The sequence below is a fragment of the Triturus cristatus genome, chromosome 1_1 (genome assembly GCF_964204655.1).
Source record: "Triturus cristatus chromosome 1_1, aTriCri1.1, whole genome shotgun sequence".
NCBI lineage: Eukaryota > Metazoa > Chordata > Amphibia > Caudata > Salamandridae > Triturus > Triturus cristatus.
In genome coordinates, this window is record NC_140579.1 from 160,676,336 (window position 1) to 160,693,106 (window position 16,771).

Sequence of the window (16,771 nt, forward strand, 5' to 3'; positions counted from 1 at the left end):
GCTCTGTGTGGCTGGCTCTATTTGTGTGCAGGTGGCTCTATGTGAATAGCTCTGTGTAGGTGGCTCTGTGTGTGTGGGTGGCTCTGTGTGGGTGGCTCTGTGTGTGGGTGCAAATGCAATAGGTCTCGAATTTGAGAGAGATTTAGCTATTGACATTGTAAATAACAATGCCGTTTCTTTAAATGTTTTAAAAACAAAAACATAAACAAAAATAATGTCATGAGCGATGCCAATAGCTCTAACTTTAACAATGCCGAGACCATTGCATTGTAAATGCTTGTTGCTGGTGTTGTGGGAAATTTTAATGGTCTTGGGGTCAGAGAGAGTTCAAGCTTTATTCGATTTATCAATAAATAAATCATAAAAGCATACAAATACAATTTATGCAGACAATTTAAGAACAGTTTTCATATGAACAAAGTTACAAAAATGGATAAAACATTTCTCCAAAAGTTAAAATCTACAGCAGTCATTTGGATGAGGGGCCTCGTTTTACACTAATCAGTCAATATTAACATGTGTTAGTTAACTCATTGAGTTTCTAAATTTCATCACTGACATTAAGAAGCGAGAAACAGCAAAGATGACATCCACATCTTCTAAAAGCAAAAATTTTAAATATGCAGGTTTACATGTTCTTATCCCCCAGCGTTTAAGTAAGGGTAGAAGAAATAATTTCCTCGGGCTGGTATACAGATTACAAAAGAACATAAAAATATCACCTTGTTTGCTCTGGCATAAGATTTGGACCACAGAGGAGTGCAAATTGAATAGAAATCTCATAAAAGACTGCATGGCTTTGGACGGTGTAGCAAAAGTCAAGTGGCTGCGATACGTACAAACGATGTTTTCTAACATTGGACACTCTGAATTTTACGACGAACCAGAGACCCTACAAACCTTGACTAGACCGGCCCTTAAAAAACTATTATCTATACACTTAGAGAGTGCTAGATGGGACACTGAGAAACTTAAAGGCACAACCCTGAGCTATCAGCAAATCACCCCTACTGAAGGCCTACAATCTTACCTTGAGATTGAAAAAGCACCCTATGCTCGCATGCTTTTAACTAGGCTGCGCCTAGGGATTTTCTTCCGCTTGGTCACTTTGCCGAAACAGAATGACTGGGCCTCATTGAAATTAATATGTCCATGCGACGACCATTCAACACAAAGTAACATTCACATCATGTTTTTTTGTCTTGGGGTCTATTTCATACACTTCTTTCAGGACTGCTTTTTCAAAAGCTAGTAATTCTACAGGGAGACATGCCGCTGTCGGTGTGAAGTTAGACTTTTTGTGGAGAATTGTGTCGCTAGCAGTAGATGTGGTAGGTGGTTTCTCCTTAAAGTAAACTTGGAGTTTGTTTTTGTGAATGAACTCATTAAGATCACAACAAAGTCTGAATTTGTCCATACTCGGCGTTGGTACAAAACCAACTCCCTTTTCCAGGACTGATTTTTATTTCGAAGTCAGGGTGATGTCAGATAAATTTACCACTAAGCTGGTGGGTTGCTGGTTGACTGATAGTCCGGTGGGCCCATGCTCCTGGTGTCTTGGGGACTTTGTCAGACATAACATGGGAGAAGGATATGACACTTGTTACTTTAGATGTAACTGCTCTCTATATGAGCATCAGGAGAGATTGTGGACTGAAGGCTTTCAGAAAGGTTTTAAGTACGCGGTCAGCAAGCACATGGGAACACACAGACATGCTGATCACAATGATAGAATTGATTTTAGACAATAACGTATTTTTATTCAAGGACAAATGGTATCGCCAAAAGCAGGGAGTGGCCATTGGTTCCAGGTTCTCTCCCTTGTATGCCAACCTGTTCATGGGTTGGCTGGAGGAGATGTGGATCTGGGGCCCAGAGAGCACGGAATGGACAGACTCCATTTTATTCTGGGGCAGATACATCGACGACTGTCTGATGATCTGGACAGGAGACACGGGTAAACTGGTTGGATTTGTGGAATATCTGAACAGCAACACCTTTAACATCAGATTCACCTATGAACACAGTAAAGAGAAAATTGCATTTTCAGACACAGAACTTTATGTGAGGGATAATCAAATTCAGAGCAGGCTATACCACAAAAGCACGGCGTGCAACGCAATCCTTCACTCATTCAGCTCACACCCCACTCATCAGATTAATGCTATCCCATATGGAGAGCTTGTAAGAGCAAGATGCAATTGCAGTTCAGAGCCAGCATTTGAAGCATGTACAGAAATAATGATGAAACGTTTCAAACAAAGGGGTTATGACAAACATATTCTAGAAAAGGCTAAGACTAGAATCAGGAGAATTGGGAGACAAGACACTCTACAGGAAAAGACTAACATAAAAAAGAAGACACTAACATTAGATTGGTTACCAACTTTAATAACCTATCAAGTGTATTGAGCAAAAGTCTCAACAGACACTGGCATATTCTGAAAGAGGATATAACATTAGCCGGGTCCATCAACAACAGACCAGAAATAACATACAGGAGAGGGATGTGTCTCAGAAACCTTTTTAGCCCAAGTTATCCTACACCCATAACTGATACTAACTGGCTCACAGCACTCACGGTGGGTTTTTATGGGTGTGGGCACTGCTCTGCATGCAAATGGGCTGACAATAAGAAACTTGACTTCACAGGCCCTGACGACAGAATTCACAAAATCAATACCAACATTAATTGCAATACAAAATTTGTTGTATATACAATTGAATGCAGGTGCAGCAAGAAATATGTGGGTAGAACTATCAGGACACTTCGTGAGAGGATTGTGGAACATATGAGGGCGGTCAAACAGAGCGATCTCAGATACCCTATAGCGACACACATCACTAAGTGCCCTGCACAAGGACAGCACAAAGACTTCTCGTTTTATGGGATTGAACAGACTCTGAGACATCCAAGGGGAGGGAATAGAGAATTGAGACTACGCAGGAATGAGGCATCATGGATCCTCAAATTACGGACGACTGAGTTTGGGATGAATATTGATCATGAGATGCATTACTTCTTAGGAAAATGAGAACTACATATGGAGAGATGTGTCTTGTATGAATCAGTAAATTAACGTGATGCTGATGTGCTCTGATGCAATACCACATAGAATGTGTGGTATAATATGGGATAAACGTTAATTATAATGTACAAACATTTTTCTGTCTTTTTGTTTTTGTTTTGAGCAATATGTATAGTCTTTCACTTGATACATTAGTCACTGATATGTCTACGGACTGAACTATTAAGAGCATACATATAGGTTGAATACTAAAGACTCGCAGCTTACCCTTAGCCACGGGAGCCTTTATGTACAAATAATGGGCATTTATATTTATATACCGAGCAGTGGAGCTTACAGATGGCATGGTACTTCGGGTTGTTAGAAATAGACACTCTATGCAAGGAATATATAGACCGCGCTCACTACATAATTGGTGACAGCCTTCGCAAGTTAATTTAGAGGTATATGAGAGAGACAGCGGGACCTTTTCTAAGATGGCCGCTACACTAACTATGATAGCGGTATCTGGTAGTTTCCCACATACTGGGAAAATACTTGGGCATGACTCGTAAAACATTGCGAACAAAACGTGGTGAATGATAAATAGATTGTGACTTAATCATAGACTGGTATCCGCTTTAGAGTAAATGTGAAAGCGGCCAGAGGAGGTAGCGCGTATTACATACGCGTTTGTGTGCCCTTTCTAAGATAGCGGTGCTTCTTATTCTGTACGGGATCACGCAAAGCTGAAGCGATCACGGGATTTGTGGTTACTAATAGCGCGGTGAGGAAAGATGCCTGCTCTCGCACTCGAGGAGAGATGGCATGAGGGGCGAGGATGCGGATCGGCGTTTTGAGCAAAAAGGTAGATTTTTGACAGAGCGATGTTACTTGCGCCATAACAGGGCTCATGGCCGTTCATGATACTTTATACAGGGTGGGGACATACTTGGACCCCCATCTAAGATTAGTTTGCAATGTTTTATATATTCTGTAGATTTTAGAACAAGAATACTGGGATAACATTGGAAACAGAATTATATGCCCAGCAGATTTTCATTTTACCTCACGCCACAGGATTAGTGTGGCCCGGAATTATCGCCACATTATATGTACGTATGGAACTGTAGTTTTCGGAGGCTTTTAAAACACTTTACAGTGTATACTGTAGAATTTGTGGAGGTCAAAGTGGACATTAATATACCTATATGTCCTGGTGTTTTATTTGCAGACTGCTATTCTGTCAATCCATTCAGATTGATTTACCATTTTATAGATCACGATTCTGTGATCTAGACACTAGAGAGGTTTTGAGTTTGGGGATTGCGGTGGTGTCTCACTTTTGTCACTAGGTGACACGCAGATGGTCGAGGTGGCATTTTATTAAGATATACATATACGACTATGCGTTCACATAATCTCACGATGTCACGTGCACCTTGTGTTTTGTTTTCATGATGGACGAAATTATAATCATGTTCACTATATCAATTATGGATACATATGTCACTACACAAAATGTCTATGCATGCACAAACACAGATTGTGAATGTGCAAGGACGTGGCTTGTACACAGTCACCTGGTTGTTCCCTGGGATAACGTTTGTTTTGTAAACAAATGGATGCAGAAAAATAAGTAATGGTAGATCTTATGTTATTATTTCTTACCTAGCCGTGAACAAGTCGCATGTACAAACATACTGAAGCGACGAAACACGTGTTGGCTTTGGAAGAGTTCACTCATTAAAGACTTGAAAAAGAATAAGAAGAAACAATGTGTTTTTTAATCATATGTGAATAACATCAGAAATGGATATGTATTAAAATCACGTGTGCTGGGGAATGTGTACTATGTACTTTGGGACCCTCCCCATTTGGATCCCGGGTAAGCTCTTTGCTCAGCTGAATACTTGGATTACGCGATTTATATGGGGGGCTGGGAGACGGAGGGTTGCTTTCACCACCCTGCAGCGGCCCAGGGCAGAGGGGGTCCTTGCGTTGCCGGACCTAGAGGCCTATTATCATGCCGCGCAGCTTCAATGGTTTACGAAGTGGGTGGCGGGTCATATTAGGCGCCCGGAGGAGCAGGGTGAGTCGGATCCGAGTTGGCACCTTTTGTCCTGTGTGCTGCTACGAGCCCCGTTGAGAGGCGACTCACTGCCACCGGATTTGTGGATGGTGCAACAGTGCTGGGCACGCCTGTCCAGGAGGGCACACGTTAAGACTCCTTATGCGCCCGAGATCCCGCTGAGGATACGTGAGGTGCTGCCTCATGGGGGAGATTTGAGCCAGTTTCTCGCCTGGGAAGAGGCGGGAGTTACGGCAATAGGTGACCTTTATGTAGGTGGTAATCTTCTCCCTTTTAATGACCTCAGGGAGTGGCATGATCTCCTGCAGGGGGGCTTTCTCTTGCATGTGGCCCTGACAGCGGCTATCAGGAAGCACTGGCGAAAGGGACTGTTGGAGCCAGATACGTCTCTCGCTTGTCAATATGTAGTGATGGCGGCGGGCACCTTTAAAGCGGTGACCTGCCTCTACCAACGGATCACTCGAGATCTGTGCCAACCCCTAACGGCGTTGCGGCTTAAGTGGGAGACGGATCTGGGGGAACCCATTGCAGAAAAAACTTGGGAGGCGATTGTAGAACGGCCGTGGAAATGTTCTCGGAATGCGCGCTTCCAGCTCATCCAATTCTATGTTTTTCATAGGGCCTACCTCACGCCTAGTAAAATTGCTGAATATTTTGGGGTGTCGGCCACTTGTCCCCGTTGTGACCAGGATGGGGCGAGTTTTCTTCACATGTTCTGGGACTGTCCGCAGGTGGGAGACTTTTGGAGAGAGGTGACGGCTGCTTTGCTGACTGTGATGGAGAGGGAGCTAACTGTGACACCAGGGGTCTGCTTGTTGCATTGGTTCCCACACACTGCCAAGACTAAGGTCACCAGCAGGCTCATTGACCTGGGGTTGGTCTTGGCTAAGAGAGAAATTACTTCCCACTGGAAGGCGAAGCAGGGGCCTAGTCTAGTGCGTTGGAATAGGGAGCCGGTGAAATGGGCAGAAAGTGAAGGGAACTATAGATTAAGTATGGCTCAGCGTAATGGAAGCAAGAAGTCACTGGAAATGGCCCGGGCATGGGTGGCACTCCTGGAGTTGACCAAGCATCCGACTGTGGAAGACGAGGATGCCCTTGATGAGAGGGACGTGGCATGGGGCCCTTGAGCGACCCTTCCCGCCTGCGGGGGTACAGTGCGCGAGGAGACTGCTGGGACCATGATACGAAGCTTCCCCCTGTGTTCTTGATCCACTCACCACTGCACCCTGCGAGGTAGGGAGACTGATAGGTGGTGCGGGAGTCTTATTTGCCTTCTTGAATATCTTAGAGACTGGTGACATGCTTGGGGGGGTGTTTGGGGTGGGGGGTTCTTGTGGGGGGGTTTCGAAAGTTAGAGAGGTGGGAGGAGGTCAGGGCTTGTTCTTGTTGCTCCACACCATTGAACTGGATCAAGCATGCAGACGGACTGCACTGTATCACGGACGCTTTGTGGGGGGATGGATCAGACTCTGTAGTCAGTTTGTCATGGTATCCGTTGTACTTCATGCCGATTTCCTCCATTGGGCGTTCAGTGGACCGGAGGATTGAATGTATGTTTTCTGAAAATCAATAAATTTCTGTTTAAAAAAAAAAAATGAGTGTCTATATGGGTTATTGATTGGTTGTCTGAGTATCTGTATGGGTGCATGAGTGTTTGTGTGGGTGGGTTTTGTGCGACTCTGTACATAGATGTGTGAGTGGGTGATTCACTGGGTGCATGGTTTCAAGAGTGCATCTGTGATGGACTGTATGGGTGGGTGAGTGTGTGTATGGGTGTGTTAGTGAGTGAATGTATATCTCAGTTGTATATCTGTTAGTAACTACATATGTGAATGGAAGTATATATGTGTGTTGGAGTATATAAATGGCTATAAGTGAGAGTGTGTGATTGTGAGAGTGGCCATATGGATGAGTCTGTGCTTGTATCAGCGATTGTATAGGAGCATAAGTATGTGCTATTATTTGTATGAGTAAGTGAGCTGGTGTGTGTATAACTGTATAGGTGAGTAAATGGCAGTGTGATTAATTATTTGCATGACTGAGTAGGTGTGTGAGTACCTCTATGGATGAGTGGCGGTGTGTGAGTTTCTATATAGGTGTATGAGTGCATATGATAGTCCTGTACTGAGTGACCATAAGTATGAGTGACTGTACGGGTGAGTGAGTGGATGTGTGTGTAAACCTAAGAATCAGTGTGTGGGTATGTAGTTATTGGTGTTGGAGTGTCTATGGTTTTGAGAATGGCAGTCTGTAATTTAGAGTGGGTGTATCAAAGGTTATATTAGGGTGTGAGAAGATCCATCAATTTATCACATGGATGATGTCATCAGTGATGTCATCAGTGATGTCATTTGAGATGTCATGAGTGATGTAATATGTGACGTCATCAGCAGTGCATTGCGGGGCGTGAGTTATAGTTAGCTGAACTAACTATAACTGGGGAATTTCTATAGTTTTGTACGAGGGAAATGTCCAACTAACTATAACTTTCCCTAAAACCTCTGTTTTTTTCAGTACATTTCTAGGGTTTTTTAAATCCTAATTTCTAACTATAATGTGCTTGAAACCTATGGTTTTTTTCAGTGAATTTCAAAGGGTTTTTAAATGATAATTTCTAACTATAACGTGCTGGAAACCTATGTTTTTTTTCAGTGAATTTCAAAGGGTTTTTAAATGCTAATTTCTAACTATAACGTGCCTGAAACCTATGGTTTTTTCAGTGAATTTCAAGGGTTTTTTAAATGCTAGTTTCTAACTATGCCTACAGAGGTAGGATATGTGAAGAAAGAAGAAAAAACGCAAAGGAAGAAGCAAAGGAAATGCAGAAAGAGGCAACAGAAGTCCACAAAGATGAAGAAAAATGCAGGAAGAAGCAAGATATGCAGAAAGAACCAACAGAGGAGCAGAAAGATGCCTTGTTGCAAAATCATCCTGTGCCCACAACTTTTTAAGACGGGTACTGGTGGTAACTGACTCTGACTAACCAGGCCTAGAGCCAGTGCTATGCTAAAAGACACTTAGATTACAGTAAAAACACCTACATACACTAGGGAACACCATGCGTTGGGGTACCCCTGTGATTGGCATGACCTACTCTGTAAGGCCCTTGTACATAATAGGGCAGGGGGATTAAAACTACCTCTTAAAACGTGTCACTGGGTGCGTTTGCACAGTGGTGAAGGATTAAGGGGGGGCCTGAGGTGACATGTATGCAAACATGCCCTGTGGCGTGTTGTAAGTTGGGGGATAAAGTACCCTTGAATCTTGAGGGTCCCTGGGGTCCAACTAGCCCACAAGGTACCTCCAGTAAGCGCCACAGAGCATGCGTTGCATAGAGGTTTAAAAAGGGGCGTGGCCTGGACCACCTCTCTGCAACGCAGCCCTGTGGCGCTTACTGGAGGTACCTGGTGGGCTAGTTGGCCCCCAGGGACCCCCAGTATTGAAGGGGAATTAATTCCCCAACTTAAAATGCGCCACAGGGCGGCGCGTTTGCAGAGTGTTGGTGGGAGGGGGTGGGGCCTGCGCGAAGCCGTTTAAAAAACAAATTGGGGGAGCCCTCCTTCCGAGGCCATATTTGGCCCCGGGGACCCGATCCCCCAGGGCTGGCCTTTGCATGAATTTTTATTTCTTTTTTAATAATTTTATTATGGGGAGGGAGGCCGCGTGGCCCTCCTCCCGGGCCACTTATGGCCCCAGGGACCCCATCCCCCGGGACCTGGCCACCTCGTTGGGGACCGTGGGGGGAGCCCCAATGCCCCTACGGTCCCTGCCTGCTTCCCGCCTCCTGCGGGAGCCAGCATTGCTTTTCCACATGGGGAGCTGCTGACATGCATCTCCCCGTGTGGAAAAGCAATCTGGTTTGGATTTTGGACGAGAGAGCAGGTTTCCTGCTCTCTCTTCCAAAATCCAAACCAGTGTTTGCTAGGACAGGGCGGGAGCCGCGAGGCTCCCGCCCTGTCATAGAAAACAGCAGTGTCCTGGGGGTGGGCACCCCGGGACACTGCAGGAGCCGGCCCTGGTGGTTGGCGGTCCCCAGGGCCATCACAGGACCCCCTCCCAACCAATGCACAGCCCCGGGGAGGTGGTGGTCCCCAGGGCTCAGGGGTCCTTAACGGACCCCCAAATTTACATATTAGTGCCTCCACAAAGGTATTTTTTTTTTTAAAAAGAAGCCCAGGGGGGTGGCGGACCCCGGGGCTGCGGGGGGGGAGCAGTGTACCACCCACAAATAATTAATGAAAGCCCCGGGGGGTGGCGGTCCCCGGGGAATGGGGGGGCCTTTGAGGCCCCCATTCATTAAAAAAGAAGCCCTGGGGGTTGCGGTCCCCGAGGTTGTGGGGGGGCTGTGTGCCCCCCCTGCAAATATTGCAGGGTGGCGGTCCCCGGGGCTGTGGGGGTCCCCCTGGGCCCCCGCAATTATTTTTTGGCATGCTCCCGGGACTAATAACGAAGCGCAGAAGCCCGTGCTTCTTTTTTTTAATTTTTGCGGCCGGATCCACGGATCCTCCGCGCATCTCGCCGTTTTTTTTTTTTTAAATGCTTTTTTTGGCCCTGAGGGTCCTTGTAGGACCCCCTAAGCAGGCCTAGGGTGTCAGGGTGTTTCTACCCTGCCCCCTTTTCTTGTTTTACGCATTTGTTTACCTGGTTCCTTGTGCCTCGGTTCTACCGAAGCACAAGATGGCTGCCAACACTTCCTGGTTTGGAGTGTTGACAGCCAATTAGAATGCAGCTAGTGATCGGGAGGGTGCGCGGATCCACCGTGCCTCTATATATCAAAACTTTTATTTTTTGCTTTTCTCAGCAACTACTGAACGGATTTACACCACTTGAAAAAAAGGTCTCTTTCTGAACCAAGGGCTACCTTTTTGCCAAATTTGGTGTAATTCCGTTCAGCAGCCAGAAGGGTCAGCAAACTGTAGGCACTTTCTGTACACCCTCCCTACACAATTTTCTATCCGGACAATCTGGTACTCCGGACACAGGCCTTCTTCTTCCCAAAGGTTGTAATTTCTTTCCATGTAGACCAGAATATCACCCTGTCTAACTTCTTTTCTCAACCTCACACTTCAAAGGAGGAGAGACTCTACCTTCTGGACCCAAAGAGAGAGTGGTTCCTCTACCTTGATCACACAAAAGAGTTCTGTGTAGACGATGAATTCTTTGTGGGGTACCTAGGGGCCAAGAAAGGGAAGGCCATGCAGAAATGAGCGATCTCAAGAGGGATAGTGCTCTGAATAAATATCTGCTATGCACTGGCCAAGAAGCAACCCCCTGAGGGCTTACGTGCTCATTCCACCAGAGCTCAGGCTGCGACCACTGCGTTAGCCCAAGGAGTCCCTGTCCTGGACATCTGTCAGGCAGCAATGTGGGCATCTCTGCACATGTTTACCAAGCACTGCTGCCTCGACAATCAGGTCTATCGTGATAAGCACTTTGTCCGTTTGGTCCTGTAGGACATCCTGGTTTAAATCAGCTTTGCGTACCCATCTCCCTGGAGACATTACTTGGGTTTTCTATTCTAAGATAAAGAATCTGCATCTAGGAGTCTCTATCAGATGAACACGTTGCTTCCCTTTCGCAATGCCTTATCTGGTAGAGACTCTGTGTAACCGCAGATTCCTTACTGGTGATCCCATCTTCCACACGTGCAGAACTGATTACAGTCTCAGGGTCACCCTTCTAAGGACCTTAGAATTTCAGCCCAGTTGTCAGTCTTCATTGTGGCCCTGCATTCCTGGCATGGAAAGTTGTGAAAGGAACTGACATCAGTGCTCTGGGATGGCATTTATATATGCAGTTCGGGATGGACTGTTCCCATGAGGAATAGGGTCAAGACTAATTTGCATATGGCTGGGTCTGAACTGGGGTGGCGAAGTGAGCTAAAGAATGATGATGGATTCAACCCATATCTGTGACTGAAAAGTTTCAGCGCTCCGTCCATCATATGGTTGTGTTTGCTATAGGCACGGAGTGGCACATCTGTCACTATAAAATCAAAAATGGGGGGGGAGGCAGAGGGATATGGTCCACCCTCCTATGTCACATGTAGTAAAACAAAATGTGAAATCTCAGATAGAGAGCCTAGCAGGAGATAATCGCTCAGATGCAGGCGAAAAATCTAGCTGAGAAAGGAAAAATGTAGTTTCTTGAGTCCCCTCACTCACCAGGGTTTCCCCACGGTGACATGCTTCATCATAGGGGCCATCTCAACCTGCTGCGGGTTGAGGCGTGCTACGACTTGCGGAAATACGTAGGAGCACTGTTTTTTTAAACTATGTGTGGTGTAGTGGTGTGTATGGAGTGAAGTGAGTTTTGCTTTCTCGCCCTAAGTGCGCCAGGTATGCTCAGACGTGAGTCCTGGGCTCACTGTGCCACTGGAATCAAGCTATCCTGGCTGAAGAGTGGTGAAACCCCGAAACCGGTCCTAGGATGCTTGTTTCCGGTAAAGGGAGGTCCTGGCTTGGCAGTTCGGGATGGACTGTTCCCATGAGGCACAGGGTCAAGACTGATTTGCATATAGCCAGGTCTAAACTGGGGTGGCATGGTGAGCAAAAAAATGATGGATTTAACCCAGATCTCTTGACTGGGGGTGAATGTTTTGATTTGTTCTGCATTCCGTCCATCAATTGTGTGTCTTAAGTTTCAGCGCTCCGTCCATCATATCCTTGTGTTTGCTATAGGCACGGAGTGGCACATCCTCCTATGTCACATGTAGTAAAACAAAATCTGAAATCTCAGATAGAGAACCTAGCAGGAGATAATCGCTCAGATGCAGGCAAAATATCTAGCTGAGAAAGGAAAAATGTCCTTTGAGTCCCCTCACTCACCAGGGTTTCTCCATGGTGACATGCTTCATCATAGGGGCCATCTCAACCCGCTGCGGGTTGAGGCGTGCTACGACTTGCGGAAATACGTAGGAGCCCTGTTTTTTGAAACTATGTGTAGTGTAGTGGTGTGTATGGAGTGGAGTGAGTTTAAAAAGATCTAACTAGTGGGCTTAATAACTTTTATTCTTGCTCCTAGTTGATAAATTAAAAAGGGGGTGAGTCTCTAGAGGGCCTGGGTACAATGAGTCAGGTGTCCCTAGTGGACGTCAACATATTTTGAGCTTCCCCTAAGCTCTTCTTCAGGACAGCCACAGGGTCCAGACTTGTGCATACCACTCCTTAAGTGACCTAAATTAGGGATAAAGAATCGTGCTGCAACTCATAAGCATGCGCGGTTAATAAATATGATTTCCTAACGTAGTATCTCTGTAAATGAAAAAATCACAACGTTAGTATTATGGCAAGATCCACCAGCACTCGGTGAGTTCGCTTCATATAAGTGCGTGTGATAATAGCATGCTCGGGCAGAAATAAACACACACAGTTTAGGGTACCACAGAAAATGTGCCTTGTACGAATAAAAATAAATAAAATCCTTTCCTTAGTGACATTTACGGTAACTCATGACTGACAGATTCTGTATGAGGGAACTAGTCATGCAGTGTCCGTGCCTGGGGTGCCTTACATCTTCAAACCAAATATGACGTGGGCGAATGTATTTACATGCTATGCACACGCTGACAGATTGAAAGACGCGTGACTGAATGTACTAATTAATTCGTGTCGGTGGTAGAACTGTGCACGTGGCTGTAACGCACCTATAATTGGCTGAGTTGCTCAAGAGGTGACAAAAGGTAACAATGAGCCATATCCAGAACATATCTCCTGAATGCATCTACCTGTAGCGGTCACGTTGTCAGATGGAATAGTGCGTGACTAAGTTGCACTCCTTGTACTCGTTAAGCCGTGTCCAGAAAACCGTCACAGGTGCTTGTAACGTCCCAACAAATGATTAGCTGAGTTTGTCTAAACGTGACAATTAGGCATGCCGATAAAATGACGGTGCTCATGAAAATACACCATATAGGTCAAACGGACAAGACTGACAAAATTGAGTAAACATAAAACACATAAAAACATACTGGTTAAAGGGCAACAATGTACCTCATGGTACTGGAGGGGCTGGGAGGTTCTCGAGCGCTGGAAAAAATGGGGGGAAAGAAAGAGGGCAAAGAGTGGTCAATTGCCTCAAAGTAGGGAAGGAAAACGGGTGACTAAAGAAGCGTCCGTAGGCATGCCGGTGTCTGAAAAGGAAAGTGACTTACTTGTCGGAGAAATCCTCTCTGGCTTTTTTGCCTAGTGAGTCCCTCGAGACTGCATATTGGTGAGTCTCGTACGGGCCCTGATTATAAAGGAAGTGTTTCTGTCTAGACATACTCGGAAGACTAGAGCGGAGACCTTCACAAAATGGCTGCCACATTTTGGCTAAACGGGGGGCCCTATTGGAGGTTAAAAACGGGTGTAAGTTCCAAAATGAAAATATAGGATCATGCAACCATCACGTTAAATATGGGGCGAGGAAATTACATTTAATTAATTATAAACCAACCTGATACATAGACATAGAAATTGTAGCAATTGTAGCCGCAAAATAGCCTCATAACGTGAGGTGTATGAGGGCTGATGTGACCTCTGTTCAAGGAAGGGGGCTGCTGTTACCTCTAATCCGAGGGATGTGTGAGGTATGTACTGAGTTGATAAAACGGTAACATAAAAAACAAACATTTTTACACCTATAAACAAACACATTGTTGTCTGTAGCTGCGGAAGTAACCTCTTCAAGTAAGGTAATTTAGAGGGCTGCTGTTACCTCTATACAAAAGTTTTGTACTGTTACCTTTGTATTAACTAATGTATGTACCTAATTGATCAAGTGGAGAGGGGGGTTCTAGCCTGTTGGTATAGGCGCGTCCTCATTGTGGTGTCTTGCAGGTGAAATAGGGTAACTCGGTCCTTGACTTGTTCATGTTTCTTATCTAAGGAGCTGACCCCAAGGGATGTTATCGTCTGTCGCTGCGTAATTTGAATACCCAACGTTGCTCCTTCTCGAGGAGTCTATGTTCAAGATTGTCACTGCTTTTAATATGTTCCAGTACCACCCATTTGATGTCATTGGGGGTGTGTTGTTGCTCAATAAAGTGTAATGTCATTTTTGTCGTTGCCTGCTTGCACCTGATGTTACTCCGGTGTTCTACAATCCTTGTGCTTACTTTTCTGGTCGTCATTCCTACATAGTGCAGATTGCATGTGCAGGTGATCATGTATACAACTCCCGATGTGTTGCAGTTGGTGAAGTTCCGAATATCCCAGGTCATACCATTGTTGAAATATACCTTTTTTGTGGCCGTGGTCAGGTGGCAAACACTACAGTTACTGCACGGATAATGTCCACTGGGTAGTGTGTGCAAGGTTGTATGGCCGTTACTTTTGGTAGTGTTCTTGGGCCGAGTGTGGACCAGGTAATTTCGAAGGTTCTTCCCTTTTCTGTGGCTAAACATGGGCCACGGGATGTCTAAATTTCCGCTGTTCAGTGTTCGCCAGTGTTTTTTAAAGATCTTAGTCCCTTTGTCCGATGCAATGTTGTAGGTGGTTATGCAGATGGGTCTATTGTCCTGTGCAATGCTTTTCATGGGTCTAGTCTCCAAAAGTGCTTCCCTGTGGTTGTTTGCCGCTCTCTTTTTCGCTTTTGAGATTAGGTGTTTTGGATAGTTTCTTGCTACTAGTTTCACTGAAAGGTCTTTGGCTTGGGTATTGTAATCTTCCTTTTCAGTGCAGTTTCTTCTCAGTCTCAAGAATTGTCCAAAAGGAAGGTTGTCTTTGAGTTGCCTGGGATGAAAACTGTTATAGATCAACAGACAATTCCTGGCTGTCGGTTTGAAATGTGTAGCCGTGGTCAGTTTTCCTTGATTTGCCATGATGTTCAGGTCCAAAAAGACCAATTCAGACCTACTCATAGTGTGAGTAAACTTCAGGAAAGGTTCTTGAAGGTTTAGCCAATTGACGAAATCTGTGGCTTCCGATTCATTCCCCTCCCAGATCACCAAGACATCATCGATGTAACGTTTCCAGAGTTTAAGATGGTTGGTGTGGGGGTTGGGGTTATTGAGTATTTTTTCTCTCTCAAGATGATGGACGTACAATCCCGCTACACTCGGCGCGAAAGTGCTTCCCATGCTAGTTCCGTGCACTTGGCGGAACAGTGTGTCTTCAAACTTAAAATAATTCTCAGTTAGGGCCAGCCGGCAGCACTCTAGGACTACGTGTCGGGGTGTATGGTAAACCCATGGGTTTTCAAAGAGAACCTTTTCGAGGATTTGCAAGGTTTCCTTGTGCGGTAGACTGGTGTAGAGGCTTTCTACATCAAGGCCAATCAGGATGTTGGTTGTTGGATCGAAGCTTAAGTTTTGGAGAAGACATAGCACCGCTTTTGTGTCCTGTAAGTACGTGCTGGTACTTTGGATGATGGGGCGTAAAAAATGTCGGCGAATTTTGACAGTGGTTCTAAGATGGAACCAATGCCTGACACTATAGGTCTCCCTGGTGGTTTTTCCATAGATTTGTGAATTTTGGGTATGGTGTAGAAGAAAAGGATGGTGGGGTTGTTGTTTTCTAGAAAATCAGCTTCCTTTTTGGTAATCCAGTTATTAGCTGTGGACTCCTCTGACAGATGAGCAATTTCAATGTGTAGGCGTTCTGTTGGGTCCACCTTGATTTTCGTGTAGTTCCTTTCATCTGCCAAAAGTACTAGGCACACTTCTTGGTACGAAGTGGTGTTTTGTAGTACTATAGCACCACCTTTATCAGCTGGTTAATGGTGATCTTTTTCTCGGTTGCCAGTTGTTGTATGGACAGACTCCATTTTATTCTGGGGCAGATACATCGACGACTGTCTGATGATCTGGACAGGAGACACGGGTAAACTGGTTGGAGTTGGGGAATATCTGAACAGCAACACCTTTAACATCAGATTCACCCCTGAACACAGTAAAGAGAAAATTGCATTTTTAAACACAGAACTTTATGTGAGGGATAATCAAATTCAGAGCAGGGTATACCGCAAAAGCTCGGCGTGCAACGCAATTCTTAACTCATCCAGCTCACACCCCACTCATCAGATTAATGCTATCCCATATGGAGTGCTTGTAACAGCAAGACACAACTGCAGTTCAGAGCCAGAATTTGAAGCATGTACAGAAACAAAGGGGTTATGACAAACATATTCTAGAAAAGGCTAAGACTAGAATCAGGAGAATTGGGAGACAAGACACTCTAAAGTAAAAGACTAACAAAAAGAAAGAAGACACTAAAATTAGATTGGTTACCAACTTTAATAACCTATCAATTGTATTGAGCAAAAGTCTCAACAGACACTGGCATATTCTGAAAGAGGATATAACATTAGCCGGGTCCATCAACAACAGACCAGAAATAACATACAGGAGAGGGATGTGTCTCAGGAACCTTTTGAGCCCAAGTTACCCTACACCCAGAACTGATACTAACTGGCTCACAGCACTCACGGTGGGTTTTTATGGGTGTGGGCACTGCTCTGCATGCAAGTGGGCTGACAATAAGAAACTTGACTTCACAGGCCCTGACGACAGAATTCACAAAATCAATACCAACATTAATTGCAATACGAAATTTGTTGTATATATAATTGAATGCAGGTGCAGCAAGAAATATGTGGGTAGTACTATCAGGACACTTTGTGAGAGGATTGGGGAACATATGAGGGCGGTCAAACAGAGCGATCTCAGATACCCTAGCGCGACACACAT

The 16,771-nt window shown here is 45.1% G+C and overlaps 1 long non-coding RNA gene across 1 annotated transcript; it reads right to left on the reverse strand.

Annotated features, from left to right (window-relative positions):
- Positions 1–404: 404 nt before the first annotated feature.
- LOC146869896 (uncharacterized) lies at positions 405–13,468 on the reverse strand. The gene is made up of 3 exons (XR_014981540.1): positions 13,256–13,468; positions 13,095–13,130; positions 405–2,015 (listed from the first exon to the last, which is right to left on the reverse strand). It is a non-coding gene; the product is annotated as an uncharacterized LOC146869896 (long non-coding RNA).
- Positions 13,469–16,771: the final 3,303 nt, after the last annotated feature.